We start from the raw sequence: 17,131 nt of genomic DNA on the forward strand, positions 1-17,131 counted from the left end.
AGATAATGATTTTATCATAATTTCATAAAACAACAAAAAACCCTAAACATTGAAAATCCTTTTTTTTGTCTATAGTATAGCATCACAAAACTTAACACAATACAAATAGTATTAAAATAAAATATTCAACCAACCAAAAACTAAAAAAAAAAAAAAACCAATATCAAGCCAAACCTAAATACATGTTAGGTTATATGAAGAAACTTGAAATCTTCTTTTTTTAAAATCTGAAGCCAAATGTCCTAATTTTTGAATCAATTTCTCACTTTATGAACCGATTCTAATGTCGCACTTTTAGGCTTTAAACCCACATTGTCATTAATCTAAACCCTAAATTGATTAGCCTAATCCTAAATTTAAACTCAAAACCCCTAATCTAATCACACTTTCTGAATCAATTGCCTTAAACCCTCAATTTAAAACCTTAAATACCACATTCTAATCACATAGTTTGGAATAATTACAAATACTCAATTTCAAAACCTAATCCCTCTTTGTTTATAAAGTGTTTTTTTTTTAAACCAACAATTTTTTCTTTTTTGAAAGAAAATAGCTTTCCAAACTTTGTTTTATCTCAGGTTAAAAAATAAAAGGGTTAATTTTTTTTTTTTTTGGTTTTAAGGTTGATATCTGATGTGAAATTTTAATAACGTGAAAAAAATTAGTTACATGACATGAAATTTGATGACAGCCAATGTTATTTGATTGGCCATTTAAAACATATCAATTCCTTTTCTAACGAAGTTAAACTTTTGGGTAAACTGAGTTACGGAATTAAAGTTTAGGTACCAATGTGATAGCTATAATTCTTTAGGTACCAATGGGATAGAAAATATAAAGTTCAAGGGTCAAATATGTATTTAACCTTTTCTGAAACAATTTTAACAAACTTGTGATATATTACGGAATATTTCAATTCCAATTATATAAAATGCCTCATCCATATCTTTTATTTCAAAATTCTTAGGGAAAAATTTTTTTGTCTCATGTAATAAGTCAAGATCATTAATAGCAAGCAAAATATCATCAACATACAGAATGAGAAATATAAAGTTACTTCTATTGACCTTTAAATATATACATTGATCAATAGTATTTTCCTTAAATCCAAAAGAAGTAATAGTATCATTGAACTTAACATACCATTGTTAGAAAGGTTGTTTAAGTCCATATATTGACATTTTACAAACCACGTGTTATTTTTCTTTAAATGAAAAATTCTTGGGTTGGTTCATATAAACTTTTTCATCTAAATTTCCATTCAAAACATCCATTTGATGTAGCTCAAGTCATAATGAGCCACTATTGTCATAATAATTCCAAATGTCCTTTTTAGAATTTGGAAAAAAAGTCTTTTTATAATTAATGCCATCTTTTTTAGTAAAACCTTTGGCAACAAGTCTAACCTTGTATCGTTCAATATTGTCATTTAAATCGTGCTTGGTCTTGAAGACTCATTTACACCCAACTCTCTTATAACTTTTAGGCAATTCAACAATATCGCATACATCATTATGATCTATTGATTTCAACTCTTCTTTTATGGCATCTAACCATTTGGTAGAATTAACACTTTTTACAATTTATGAAAATGAAATTGGATCTTTTTCAATTCTTAAATCAAATTCTAACTCTTGTAGATAAACCATATATTCATCAGAAATAACATATCTCTTTTGCTTTTTGAGACGTTTTTAATGTCACCTCATATGGTTCATTCACTATAGGTTCATTGGCAACAATTTCATTATGGGGTGTTTGATCATTTATTTGTTGTTCTTGTAAGTTGTTAAATTGTTCAACAACTATAGAAACAATAGTTTAAAAAGAAGTTATAGGTAAAGGAATTAGCATTTTAACTTTTTGAAGTTTCACTTTACATGGTTTCACACTCCTATTGGTTTCATCATTTTCAATTTCAACAATTCTTATACTATGGCTAGGGCATAGAATCTATATCCTTTAGATTTTTTTAGATAACCAATGAAAAAACCACTAATTGATCTTAAATCTAATTTCTTCTCATGTGGACTATAAATTTTACTTCTGTTGGGCAGCCTCAAGCATACAGATGACTTAAGCTGGTTTTTTTTACCTATCCACAGTTCAAAAAAAGTTTTTGAAATTGCCTTATTGGGAACTCTGTTTAACAAATACATGATGATTTTCAAAGCATATATCCATAATGATAAGGGTAAAGAAAAAAATGCTTAACACATTCCTAACCATGTCCATTAAAGTATGGTTACGCCTTTTTACAATACCATTTTGTTGCAATGTCCCTGGCATTGTGTATAGAGTACATATGCTATGCTTTTCAAGGAATTTAGCAAATGGATTAGGGCATTGTCCATTTTCATCATCACATCTATCAATTCTGCCAATTTTAACCTTACTAGCTAATTATTTTTCAACTTTATTAATAAATATCTTTAAGGCATTTCCTTACTGAGATTTTTTATGTAATAAGTAAACATAACCATAACGTGAAAAATCATCAATAAAGATGATAAAATACTTTCTCCACTAAAAGATGAAACATCAAAAGGTCCATAAATATCAGTGTGTATAATATTAAAGAACTATGTGCTTATTTTAGTTGTTTTTTTAATTATGTGTTTTCCCTTAATTAGGAAGAATTTCATTTTTAATCAATCTTTGTATTCTTTCTTTTGATATATGACACAAATGTTTATGTCATAAGTACGTTGAATTTTCATTCATTAAACCATGTTTAGTACTAAAATTATGATACAAGGTCAATAAAGTCTCAGCAAAAAGGCTATCAAGATTTTTTTTACATAAACCATCACACATAATACTAGAGCTAATAAAATAATTATGCTTAAATAAACTGAAACATCCATTTTTGAACTTAATTGAGTATCCAAATATATCAAGTTTAGACAAAGAAACTAAATGTTGAGAAGTAGAAAAAACATAAAGAGTTTGAAAAAGATCTAAATGGTGTCCAGTGTTTAAAATTAAATAATAGATCCAATGGCTTCAATTGTAGCTTTGACTCAGTTTCTCATAAAAATAAAATTTTCATTTGGAATTGTGGTTTAGGTCGTAAAGAATCCTTGCATCACATTTGAAACATGAATGGTGCAACCAAACTCAATCCACCATGTGTTATAAGGAACTTTTGCTAAATTTAATTCAAAGCATATAAGAGCACTAAGCTTACCTTTCCTTTCCAACCATGCCTTACGTTTTAGGCAATCTTTCTAATAATATCCAAATTTTCTACAGAAATGACAATTATCTTTCTTTTTTTTTTTTTTTTATGGATTTAGGCAAATTACGCATTAATCTTTAATGGTTCTTTATTGCCATTTCCATTTTTCTTTACTATTTTTTTTTAGCTCCTAGCTGGCCCATGAGATTATTTGAATAAATTTCTTGCTTCTCAAGCTTCATTTCCTATTGAATAAGCATACTTTGTAGTTTAGTCACATTCCATTTATCCTTTATAGTGTTGTAATTTATTTGGAATGAACCATATTCAGGAGGCAAGGATTCATAATAAATTATAAAAGAAAACTTCCACTCACTTCTATTCCCATGGATCTTAATCTTGCTGCTATATTTAAAATTTCAGTGACATGCTCATGCATAGTATAAGAACCATCAAATTTAATGGTAGTTAACGTACTTATTAATGTTTCAGCAAGTGACTTATTAGTAGAGTTAAATTAACACATATCTTTCACAAATTTCATAAATTCCTTAGCATTATTAGTTTTAAGAATTATTGACTTAATATTGTTTGCTACTATCATTCGTATGAATATTAAACTCAATCTATTTGATCTTTTCCATGCATTATGAAAAAACTTTATTCAATACTACTGGAATCAGTAATAGCAGCCTATAGTCTAGAGTGCCCAATCTAAATCCAAAACACCTAGAAGATACTGGACTTATTCACACCATTAAAAAAAAATTAAGTCCATTGAACTTTATAGTAGACAAAGCTTGCGAATGAAAAGAAATAATAACAAATGATACAAAATAGATAAAATGCTCATACATTAATGATTTGAGTTGTAACTTAAATACATAATACAGATTCAAAAAACATTCATATAAATATTAAATGTGATTTGAAATTCTCATTTGGGTGATCCAACAATGTACAACAATAAACATAATTGATGTTTATTTTTAATTTCACATAATTGGCAATTATATATACTCCGATTAGACATACTTGATATCTTTAGATATGCAAAAATATCAAATGAATTATATTAATTAATGATGACCGTATTTATAATTATAAAATCGATCAATCTATCTTTGGACAATCATTAAATATCTTATAGTCATTGAACTTTAATTTACTCGATAAGTATACACCATCATGTCATTTTATTTATAGCATCATATAATCATGAATAATTGAATTTTATTTAATTTGAAATGTAAAAATAATTTTCAATTTGGCCATTTTGGTGACTAACAACTTATACATACTGTAGATATCAAATAAATAACCATAACATTTATTTTAATAATAATAGACATAACAATAATCCAAAACATACATATGTGGAAGGTATTATTATTGTGAGCAAACAAAAAACCCAAAAATTATCATATTTAAATTTCACATATTTGTTATATCTCAAATATATATATATATATATATATATCATAACAAGTAGATAGGCAAAAATAATTAAAGATTCATTTACATTAATGATTTTCATAATTATTATAAAATTTATAATATTTAATTATATTGTTTACAATTTAATAACAATTAAGTTTAATTTATTTATTTTGCCTTATATTTATTATATTTATTATGTCACTTTTATTACTTTTCTTTACATTATTTCTTTTTTCAATACATTATGTATTCTTTAATATTGAGTAATCTAATAAATATATATTCATTATATATACGTTTCTTCAATATATTGATATAATAAATATGATTTATTGTTATACTAAATTTATGCAAAGACATGAACTATATTGCAATTGAATGAACAATAGTTTCAAAATAATAATGATATCCAGAAAAAACAAAATAAGCATTAATTATTGTTTTGAAATTTCATGTAGCATACCAATATTAACTTACAGAGAACATTGAAACTTTTAACTTTCAACATAATATAAAACAAAATTAATAACAAACAACAACAAGAAATTAATCATAAAATTAATAATAATAACTATATAGGCAATAATTTTTAAAGGAAAATCACAAGTTTTTAAGACAAAAGCTCTAATACCATATGTTAGATTTTCCTTTATTATACAAACTGAATCTTAATTTTGCATAATCTTAATGCCCAAGGTGTTAGAATAAGATGATTTTCATAATTTCCTAATTAAAGATAACTCATACCTTGATTCGTTTTAACATTCTTTAATAAAATGTTTTTATGAATTTTTTTTATCTCTATCTTAACCTCTTTAATTTGCACTTTCTTGCCTTTTTTATGGAAAGAATGCATACATTTTATAGGTAGAGAGAAGCAATTTTACTCTTTGATTTATTAACTTTTATTCGTACGTTCTATCAACGTATGAAATAATTAACCATATATATATCCTTTCTTTTTTATCAATAAGTATTTTTTTTATTCAGCATTCATTAAACTATTATTATATTTTATGTAAATTAAAACATATTTACTTAATATTGAATGACAAGCATATAGGCCACATAAATCCAACAAATAATACTTAAAAAAAGTGTGCATTTTTTTAAGTGGGCAGTTTTTTTTTTTTTTTTCAATTTGAAAATATGTACATATGCATATTTAATTGTATATTTTTATATTTTATTTTATTTTTTGTAATTTTTTAATTAAGTCAAAAAATATTATTATAGATGAAATACTATTTCAATGTAAAATAATTTTATTTAATGTCCTTTAATTCAATAAGACTACATTTTAATTCATAAATTTCTCTATTAAAAAACTTGTACAAATCTATGCCTAATATTTTCTTTTTTTCTTCTTATTTGTCATTTTTTAAATATATATTGTTTATATATAAATATCTTTTGTCTATTTCTATGCAAACAAAAAGAAAGAGAAAAAAAAAAGAAGATTTTATATTTATCTTTTTTATTAATTATTTTATTTATTACTATATTTAAAACCATTATGTGATAATAAAAATAATTTTTTATTTAAATTAGTTAAAAATAAAAGTTGACTATTAACAAAATTAGAACTAATTATACCAAAATATTCAAATTAGTAGTAATTACTCATTTAATATTTTGTAAAATACTCCCATATTAAAGGCAAGTAATGGAAATGGAATCAATGAAAATTTTAATGCTTATAAGTATAGTTTTCAAATTATTATACTATATTTTTTGAAAATTGTTTTTACATACAAATATCATATTAGCTACAAAATTTTTCCGAGTATTTGAATTTTGTAATTGAAGTTTCATTTATATATTCATTTGGGTTAATAATTACATGGAAGTGAGTTATTCTTATAAATCTAATATATTAGTTTATTTTTTAAAAGAATATTAACTTATCTTAAATTGGAATAAACATAAAAAATGCAAAATTAATGAAGCAATTTTAAGTTAATCAAAATTTTTTTCTATAAGATATATTTACTTTTTCTTCTTTAACAATATTGCTCATTAAATATTTTAAAAGTCTTATTTTCTTAGATACCACATAAATATATGTATATGTAAATTTTGTTTTTATTTTTATTAAGAATACTATTTGTGTGTATAATTATATATAAAAACATTAACTCGTGCATCATTCAAGCCACAAACTAGTAAATATATAACAAATCAAAGCATTTGATAAACAAAGAAAATATCTAATGTGGATGTCCTATATTATTGATATGTAGACAATTTTTAAAAATTACCTTCTAATAAATTAATAACATTTATGTTTTATTATTTACTTTATATCATTCTCAATTAAATTCATATTAAACATAATAAAACTTTAATTACCATGATAGAAAAATTTTGTGACCTTTTTTTTCAATTGTAAACATTTAACTCTTAAATTACGTTTGTGTAAAAAAAAAAAAACAATTGCTAATTTTTTAACTTATGGCTTATTTATTTTCTTCACCATTTAAGCTATATTACGTATATATGTTAAATAAGTATATATATATATATAGATTTTAAAATAATTAATAGATGATCAAATCAATTAAAATTAATTTTGATATGTATAAAATCAAATGAATTTCATTAATATTATTATAATAATTTCAAAATCTTTATTTTTTTCCTTTCTCCTAAACAAATTAACACATACTATATTTGATTATTCTAATTGTCATGCATAAATTACTCTCAATTTAAAATACTATTACTTATTTTGATTTTACTCTTATATTCATTTTAATCAATTGGTTATTCCAAAGTTTATTTCAAGACCTATCCTATAACTAAGAGTGTTTTAGGATGTTAAGGAAATAAATTGTATATCATGTCAATTTTTTTCCCATTGCCTTGATATTCCTTTTGCCATGAAATAAAAATAGCTTAGGTTGACCACTAGAAAAAGTTGTTTTAGCAATGTTTAATGTCATTGTAAAATGATCATTTATCATTGCTAGAACTTTTTCACAAAAAAAAAAAAATCGTTGAAAGGTAATTGCCTGTACCTTCGTTGTTAAAAGTAAAAGCAACAATTTTCATCATATAAAAAGTCATTTCAAAAAGTGTATATAGCAACAACTTTTTTCTCGTTATGAAAAAATATTATGTTTAAACGACTTAATATGGTTGTGAAAACATTCTTTTAGCAACTACATATGTGACTGCCAAAACTTTTACTTAACGATATTATTTGGTTGCCTAAAAATTTTTGCAACGCAATACTTTTTGTTGCAAATCGTCTTTAACAACAATGATTTTGTAATTACAGCAGTTAGTATAATAACGACAATGATTGTTGCCAAAAATTTTTACAAAATCACAATTTATCATTTCCTTTTTTTTTTTTTTTTTTTACAATGACAATAGAAAATTTAATAACCATTTTTATTGTTGCAAATAATTTTTTTCACAATAACATTTTGTCATTACATATAGTAAACAAATATTTAGCAACAATTTTATTAATTATAAAAATGGTTTATTTTGTTGTTTCTTATCTTTTTGCACCCACGTAAAGAAATTTAATAACAATTACTATTAATGAAATTTAGAATTTAATAAAATTTTATGGCTAAAAAAAGAGAATGCATTTAAAAGAAAATTAACATTAACATATTAAAGACTTTATATATTATGCTATCATTTACAATATATTTTTCTTAAAATATATTACAACAATTAAAATTCATTAATGAGTAAAGAATGTCCTATAGTATATATTACAACAATTAAAATTCCTAAATGAGTAAAAATAATTTTGAATTTAATCTAAAGTTTAAAACATACAACTCCATTGAATTGGTTTGACGGTTGATTTAGCAAGTCTTTAATGGAGTCCATGTTTAAATCCAATGCATTTATAGTCTGCAAATAATTAACTTCAAAATTAATAAAAACTTGAAAAATAAAAAGTATGAATATTCCTTTTTTTTTTAATTCTATATAAAAAGATTCTATACTTTCAGTGAACCTAATTCCCAAATACATTTTTAAATATGAAATATTATGCCTCTAGTCTAAAATTTAACTAAGTGCACTAACTCAAAGATATCAAATTATTTATTGTTTGAAATAATCAATAACCTAAAATGTTTATGCAAGTACATAAACCAATCAAATCTATAGACGCTAGAAAGTAAAAGAGCCTAACTACAAATAGTCAATAGTTTGAGGGTCAAGCATGTATCGACTTATAAATAGATAATAGTTAGGCACATGAAAAGCTTGAAAGGCCATATAAAGTATAAAAATCATACCACATACTTCTATACAACAAAAAGTTCACATATGTTACAATTAATAAATATATAGAGTTTAATATAAGACCTGAGGCACTAATCTTGTTTAAAATTCTAAAATCTTCTAAAGAATAATCACTAAAAACAAAAAAACAATTACTGGTAAGCCTTATTTTCTTTTGCTTGTTAGTTGCTTATTTGCTATAGTTCTACCTGAAAACAACTCAATCGAAGTCCATTTGGTTCATACAAAGTAGACTTTACTAGCTTTCCAACCATATAAAATTTGAATAGTGAAACACAATAGTTTAATATAGAATTAAATCTAAAATTACAAGTTCTTGCAAATCGATTCATACAAGACAAATTTTCTTATTGATCTTTAGAAACCTTATGCTTTCCATGTTCAGCCATTAAACTCAACCTTAATCCTTATTTAATTGTTAAAGGAATGATTAGAACAAATTCACAATTGCCTAACTTCAGCCAATTCATAGATGAAATATTTTAAATTGCATAATTTTTATGGTTTTCTAATAAATACTACAAGAAATTTGACATATATTGATGCTCAAAAAATCGTTGATAAAACCAAAAAAATCTATCAATATAACACAATAAACCTTATACCAACAGTCAAAATGTGTATTTCGATGAATTTTTAACTATCGGTATAAACCTATAATGACGATTTTTAAAGTATCGAAATAACTCGTAGAGATATACCTACGATTCAAGACCGTTAATAAATGTATATTTGTTGGTATAGCATCTGTTGTGTGTTTCACCGATATACATTTTACTGATAGTTAACACCTGTCAGTATAGACTTGTGTGTTTTAATTTTTCTTGCTTATATCGAAGGTTAATACCCATCAGTATAGAGTTGTAATTTTTTTACATATACAACACTTAAAGCCCGTCAATATAGATTTTTATATTTTAATTTTCTTACATACACTGATGGCTAGCGCCCATCAATATAGACTTATATGTTTTATGGTGATTACATATTTTAGCTACAAAGTTAAATAATTTACATGGTTAGTGGAGGCATAAAACTAACAGTTGAAGAAAACCTTTCAAAAGACATCATATCACACCGATAAGCAGACAACATTAAGTACTTTGAAAGCATTGTGTAAAAGAGTAGAGAATGGAAAATGGAAAATTGTTATGAACCTAACAAAGGTTGCTACTAATTCCTAATTCAAATAAACAACAGACAAAAAGTTTTATAACATTTGGCTGAAAATTCCACAATAAGATAAAAGGAAAAAAATAACTTATAAATTTTACAATTTCCTTGTTTAACATAATATCAAATGAAATACAAGCTAATTGCCAAAATAGGATATAAATTACACATAAAAAGAAAGGTTGTGGTAAGGTCATTACAAAATACAAGAAATAGATTCAATCAAAAAACTGTAAGAACTCTTACAAAAGCTTTAAAAGCAGGATGATGAGCAGTCATCTCATACATACAACACCCTGTTTAATAATAAGCAAATTAGCCAAAAAAAAGATTTATACATGTCAAATATATACTCAGGAAAAGACATACCTAGACACAAGATATCAAACTTGAAATCATAAGGAATATCAACAAGCAGTTTAGGACACATAATTAGGAGTTCCAACCACTTGATCCATGTACAAAACAACTAATAACTTGCACTGGAACTACAAATAGTTAGCACATTCTAACCCAATAGATATTATTACAGATGAAAAATGTCTTTGGACATTTTTTATTGATAAGACATAGCACTCCAACATGTATTCTTTTTGCAAATTTTAGCTTGTTTTAAGTTAAATTATTAATGCAAGACCATTCAAAAACTTTTAAATACGTCTCTCTCTTATTGTCAAATATAAGCTTGCTTTAACTAACTAACCAAAAGTTGAATACTTTACATATTATTCCTTTCTCAACAACTGGGTCATCTACCAAAGAATGCACTAGGCATTAATAAGAGACTTTTTTTGCTTTTAATTCTTTTCCTGAAGAAAAAAGTTATTATTTAAATTAAATTAGTTGTTTTACTATAACTTTCACTTGGCAATTAGTAACATTTTATTCTCGATAGATAAAATTAAATTAGCACTAAGTTTAACTGCAAGTTATAACAGACATTATGCTTGTTCATTTTAACACATCTTGTTATTTTCTACTTTTCAGTTTCTCAACATATTAGAATGTGACAGCCAACCTTGATACACTGCAATATGTAATGAAAAAGCTACTTTATGAGTACCAAGCTACCATGAAAGATTTTTGCATAAATGTACAACAACATTGAGGCTTGAGTAAACAAACCCAAATATTAACAAAAATCTTTTTTTCAACCAAAATAGCATAAGCTAATTAACCAAGTGTATGAAGAAAAAGAAAAGAAACAATTAAAAAAATGACCAAAAAATTCTTTCCCATCTTTGAAGATGGCTAAAAAAAAGATTAAAAGAAAAGGTTATTCAAAATCATTTCATAAAATAGTACATATCGAGAAAGCCAAATCATCTTCTTTCAGAGTTTTAGCAAGCCCAAAATCCCCTAAACCAGTAAATAATAGAAAGAAAGTGTAGGATAACAATCACAACATATGCAATCAAGTACGATATTAATATAACTCAATGATGAGAAAAAAAAAAAAGAAAATGAAAGAGAACCTGTAAGAAACCAAGAAGAAAAAGGAAAAGACAAACTTACCAAGGCAGACATCTTGATTTTTGGTAAGAAAAATGTTGGAATATTGCCAAAATAGTGCCAAAAATCAGTTTATAAATCAATAAGTTAATAGAAAGACTAATCTAAATTTACGCAAATACTTTTAGGTCATAATGCAAAACAAAATTTAAATGCAAATATTCAACTGCTAGAAATAGTTGTGCAAACCACTTGCAAAGTTTCTGTACAATGTTCATAATCATCATTGTTAATTGTAAGTCATAACTTATAACCTAAGAAGAAACTACATTGTAAAACTAAAAGGTATAGAAAAATACAATTACCTCCTCAGGGTAATACACCCCATTTGATTTTTTCTTCAATTCAACCCTATTAAAAGGAATAAGAAAACATAACAACATTGACAGATTGCAAAAACTATAAAAATTCAAAATCAAAAACTCCAAATCAAAGTTCTTGATACATGCTAAAAAACTCACATATCTCCACTTTCACAGTACACAGTAACAATGCAAACATAGCAACCCTACATTACAATCACAAAACTCAAAATCAACATTGAAAAAAATAGTCACGTACTTAACAAGCTACAAGTAAAAGTTTTTTTTTTTATTCTAGATTCTTAGTAAAAACAAAAAAGTAGTATGGTATCTTACTTTCTCGAACCAATAAATTCAACAATGTAAGGATGTTGAATTCGTGCAATTAGTGACATCTACATTCCACAAAATTCAAACCAAATTATCAATTGAAAATTAAACTCCCTATTACAGATTAAATTGTTTTAAAAAATTAAACTAACAAACTTCTTGATATGCAAATCTCCTACAATGTTCCATTTGCTATGCTGATCTGATCTTCTTCAATACATACCTAAAATTTTTTGAAAAAAAAAAACACCATAAATTAAAAAAAAATTACACGTTTTAGCTATAAAGTTAAAAAGATCAAAGACGAGAAAGAGTGAGATGAGATAAGTTTCAAACGAGGTAAGGATTGAAAAACAAAGTAAAGACGGTGGGAATTAAATTTTCACTACTTTTGTTTTAGTAATCCCTAAATATTTTTTATATGGGATTATTGAAGGTTTTTTTTGCTAAAAATATCTTCAATAATCCTTCATTTTTTATGAGGGATTATTCAAGGCGTTTTAGCCCAAAAAAATACCTCTAATAATCTTTTACAAAAAATTGAATGGAGTAATTGAAGATATTTTAGATCAAAAATACTTTGAATAATCCCTCTTTAAATTTTTATGAAAGGATTATTCAATATATTTTTAGCCAAAAACCCCTTGAATAATCTTTTTCAATTTTTATGATGTAATTATTCAAGGTATTTTTGCCTTAAAAAATGTCTTGAATAATCCTTTACAAAAAATTGAATGAGATTATTGAAGGCTTTTCTGGTAAAAAGTGCCTTCAATAGTCCCATTCCGTTTTTTTGGATTATTTAAGGCGTTTTTGTGAAAAAAATGCCTTGAATAATTCTTTAGAAAAGATTGAATGGGGTTAGTCAAGGAGTTTATGGTAAAAAACACCTTAGATAATCCCTTTCAATTTTTATGAAAAGATTATTGAAGGTGTTTTTTTATCAAAAAACGTCTTAAATAATCCCTTACAAAATATTGAATGGGTTATTGAAGGCATTTTTAGCCAAAAATACCTTAAATAATTCGTGAATTATTCAAGGTGTTTTTGGCCAAAAACGCCTTCAATAATTCATGAATTATTCATTTAGAAGGGATTATTCAATCATTTTTTGTCAAAAATACCTTCAATAATCCCAACATTTTGTTTTTTGGAATATTCAAAGTGTTTTTGCTTAGAAAATACCTTGAATATTTCTTTACAAAAAATTGAAAGTGTTTTTTTTGGTCAAACACCTTGTGATCATTTTTAAAATTCATTCTCCTTTCTTAAACTTTGGAATCCCAAACTGCTAATACAGTGAATGATAAATATTATTTTATAAAAAAAAATTTTACAAATAACATAGAAAAATATTTATATGAATATAAATACTACTACAACCAAGCGTCAGTATATGAAAAATTTCTTGTAATGAAACTTTAAACCAATCTTAGCAACCCAAGATGAATCTTTTTCCCAATAAAAAGAATAGTCAAAAATCAAGATCAATAATAATATGATTCTCACTAGATTCAATATTACGAGTACCAAGCTCAAAAGCACTATGTCTATGGTAAAGAAAATATAACAAATGAACCTATATAAGCACTTAAAATTATGTTGCGAATTCAAAGTTAAAGATAATATACTACAAAAATTACAACAATATGTTCTAAGCATCAATTCCACAATCCACTCAATTTAAAATCACCAAATATTAAACAAAGCAATTGGAAGATAAAACCAAATAACCAAATATGAATTTTTTAATGAATTTGGGAGAAATCCTAAAGTCAACAGCTCAGTATCTTCGTAGGAATTTAGAGAAGGATTTTATAACATTAAAACTAATGGTCTTCGAGCATAAAAAAAAAAAAAAAAACTCAGAGGCTAACTAGATGAGATGAGCAATGACGTAGACGACGATACCAACATTGATAACTAACAGTTATAGTGCAAGAAAAACTTGAGCATAAAAGTAAGCAAAAAAACAAAAGAGAGAGAGAGAGAGAGAGAGAGAGAAATGGATAATGATTTTTTTCATGCACCCAATATTTTTAATTTTATTTATTTTTTTATTTAATTGAAAACTAAATTGCTTTTATGAAAATTTTAATTGGTACATAATATATTTCTAATTTAGTGAACGTCATCAATTATATGATACATATGTGACCAATAAATTATTATCATTTATAGTCAAAGAGAAATTATCAAATATACTAACAGTAGAGTTTTTATTCCACAAACAGGATTTAGATTGTGTCACATGTTTTTTTGTATATTTAAAAAATTAATTTAAAAAATAAATGAGACATTTGTCATCATTTTAACCCCATTCATGGAGTTAAAAAAAACTCCATTTACAATATATCAAATAATTTCTCATAGTAAAAAATTATGCAAATTTAAGTTAAATACTTCAATGTAAATCTAAAAAATATAAATTATCATATTTTGAACATCTATTATGCTTGAAATTAACTCTGTACATATTTGAATTTAAATCAATTCAAATGAGGCCTTTTACCAATACACATGTTTTTTTTTAACTTATTATACAATCTTAAATGAGCATATTATTGTTATTGTTATTGTTATTGTTATCGTTATTGTAATTTGAAATAATATAATGTTACAATTATAAAATTTGAACAAATATAATATATCAAAAAGAGAAAAAAATATTTAAAAATTTTGTTTTAAAAAATTGGTACAAATCAAAGAGATTTTGCAACAATAATTTTGTTGCTTTTTGATGTTATACGTGTAGGTAGATTAGATGCAAGAATTTTAATATAATCAATTAATTTTTAAAGTTTTTTATTATTTTATGTTTGGTTTTATATTATTTTAGTTACTACTCTATTTTTTTCATTTGAATTAAAATCTTTTAAATTCATGTTTCATCATAATCGTATAATAAGTTATTTTTGAAAAAAAAATCATTTTAAAAAGAGATTCCCTTCAAAATAATTTGTTTTAGTTTTAAGAAAATTAAGCAAATTTTCTTTAAAATTTAATGATTTGGATTTTTATTTTATGTTTTGGCTATTGGTATTAGTTCTATTGTAATTTAAATTATACACATATTTGTACATATTATTTTATACATTTTCATAAATTTTTGTTATGGTATTGATTTGTATACCAAATTTCCATCATTCTTCTCTTTTTGGATTATGAAATAAAAGAGCAAGTTACTTGGTAAATTAGAAGAAAGTGATTGCTCTTACCTATTCTATCATATGTATTAAATATGCATTCTTTTATTTTTTGTATGAAATGATTTTTATTTAATATAGGCCTTTTTTTTAGTCATTCAATATGTTTGTTGCTTTAATATTAACATTTTTATGATTTACCTCGAGGTGGAGTTAATTATTGTTCAAGCATAAATGAAAATTGTTAAAAATAGTTTTTTAATTTTCATTTTTTTGATATATAACAAGATAAGTATTATTAGGTTTATAATAAGTTATAGTTATTTCATTAAATAATTCAAAAACATTGATTCAATATAATTGTTTAATCAACATTTTATCATGCTATTCTTTTTTTTTTTACTATATTTTTAAAGCTATTTCAAAATTTTTTAAAAATTTAGAAAAAGTCGAGTTTCATATAATTTATAAAAACATGCAAAATGTCATTTTCATTTAATGTATTTAAAACACAAGTAACATTTTTTTCTACAACTTAAATCTATACACATAATTTATATGCAAAATTAGCTTTCAGTAAAAAATTTCATTGATTCTATTTTCAATAACATTTATAATTTTAGGAGTGCTTATATATTAAATGAGCATTATTACTTATTGGAATATCTTTTGTGAAATTTACTCTTAATTTTAATGTTATTGTTAGTTAAGAGTGTAACCAAATAAAGTTTTTGATAGATTGCTTATGAACATATTTGATTTTTATTTATTTATGTTTATTTATTGAGTTTAACAAATTATCTTGAACAACAATTTTTTATTCGTTTATTAAATAAATTAAACAAGAACATAGATACGTTTGATTTGTTTATGTTCACAAACAAGCTTATATAAAATCATTTAAAATTTGTCCATGTATGGTTCATTTTTATTCATTTATTGTTCAATAATAATAATAATAATAATAATAACAAAACTATTACCCTAATCTTATTTTAGGGTTCATTTGTATTCGTTTTAAGTTTATTTATGCTCATTTAGAGTCTATTTATTTAAATGTATTTAATTATGATTTATTTATTATTTATGAACATATTCATATATATATGTTCGTTAATATATTCGTTTAATATCATAAACGAATTCATTTAAATTAATCGAGACGAATACAAACCAAACGCATATATCCTATCAGTTAAATGAATCAAACTTGAACAAACAAAATAATTTTATTATCGAACACGAACTAAACCGAACATCTCTAAAAATAAACAAACTACAAACATATATTTTTTTTATTCATGTTTGATTTGTTTACAACCCCCATTGTTAGTCAACTATTAATATTTAATATTTATATTTTACTTTATTTCAAAAAAAAATTACAAATAAGATACCTTAGGTTGAGCTACATTATTAATGTAAAAAGATGATCACTAAAAATAAAAAAACAACTAGAATTTTATGTTCATTTTTAACATAATTGACTAGTACATGTTTAAGAGCTTCTCTTCCAGCAAAAATTCTACCCAAAATACTGTTATGTTTGTCTTATAGTTATTCGGCTTCACCTTTTACGTCCAAGCAAAAATCTTTACATTAAGAGTAGACCTTTCATAATTAGGTATTGTTATTCTTATCGCCACAAAAATTCTATTAACTATTTTATTTTTAACTTAAAACTTTAAATTTCTATTGATTTTTTCTTAATAAATATTTCTCTTGATCCAATACTTTTATTCTTATTTGATTTGTGCAACCATTACGCT

General features: G+C 24.2%; 1 pseudogene; it reads right to left on the reverse strand.

Moving 5' to 3' along the window:
- Window positions 1-10,294: 10,294 nt before the first annotated feature.
- Window positions 10,295-15,360, reverse strand: LOC149513766 (serine/threonine-protein kinase Nek5-like; annotated as a pseudogene).
- Window positions 15,361-17,131: the final 1,771 nt, after the last annotated feature.

This window comes from Durio zibethinus, chromosome 18, assembly GCF_047325235.1.
Source record: "Durio zibethinus cultivar Kanyao isolate XHJ-2024 chromosome 18, ASM4732523v1, whole genome shotgun sequence".
In the NCBI taxonomy this organism is placed as follows: Eukaryota; Viridiplantae; Streptophyta; class Magnoliopsida; order Malvales; family Malvaceae; genus Durio; species Durio zibethinus.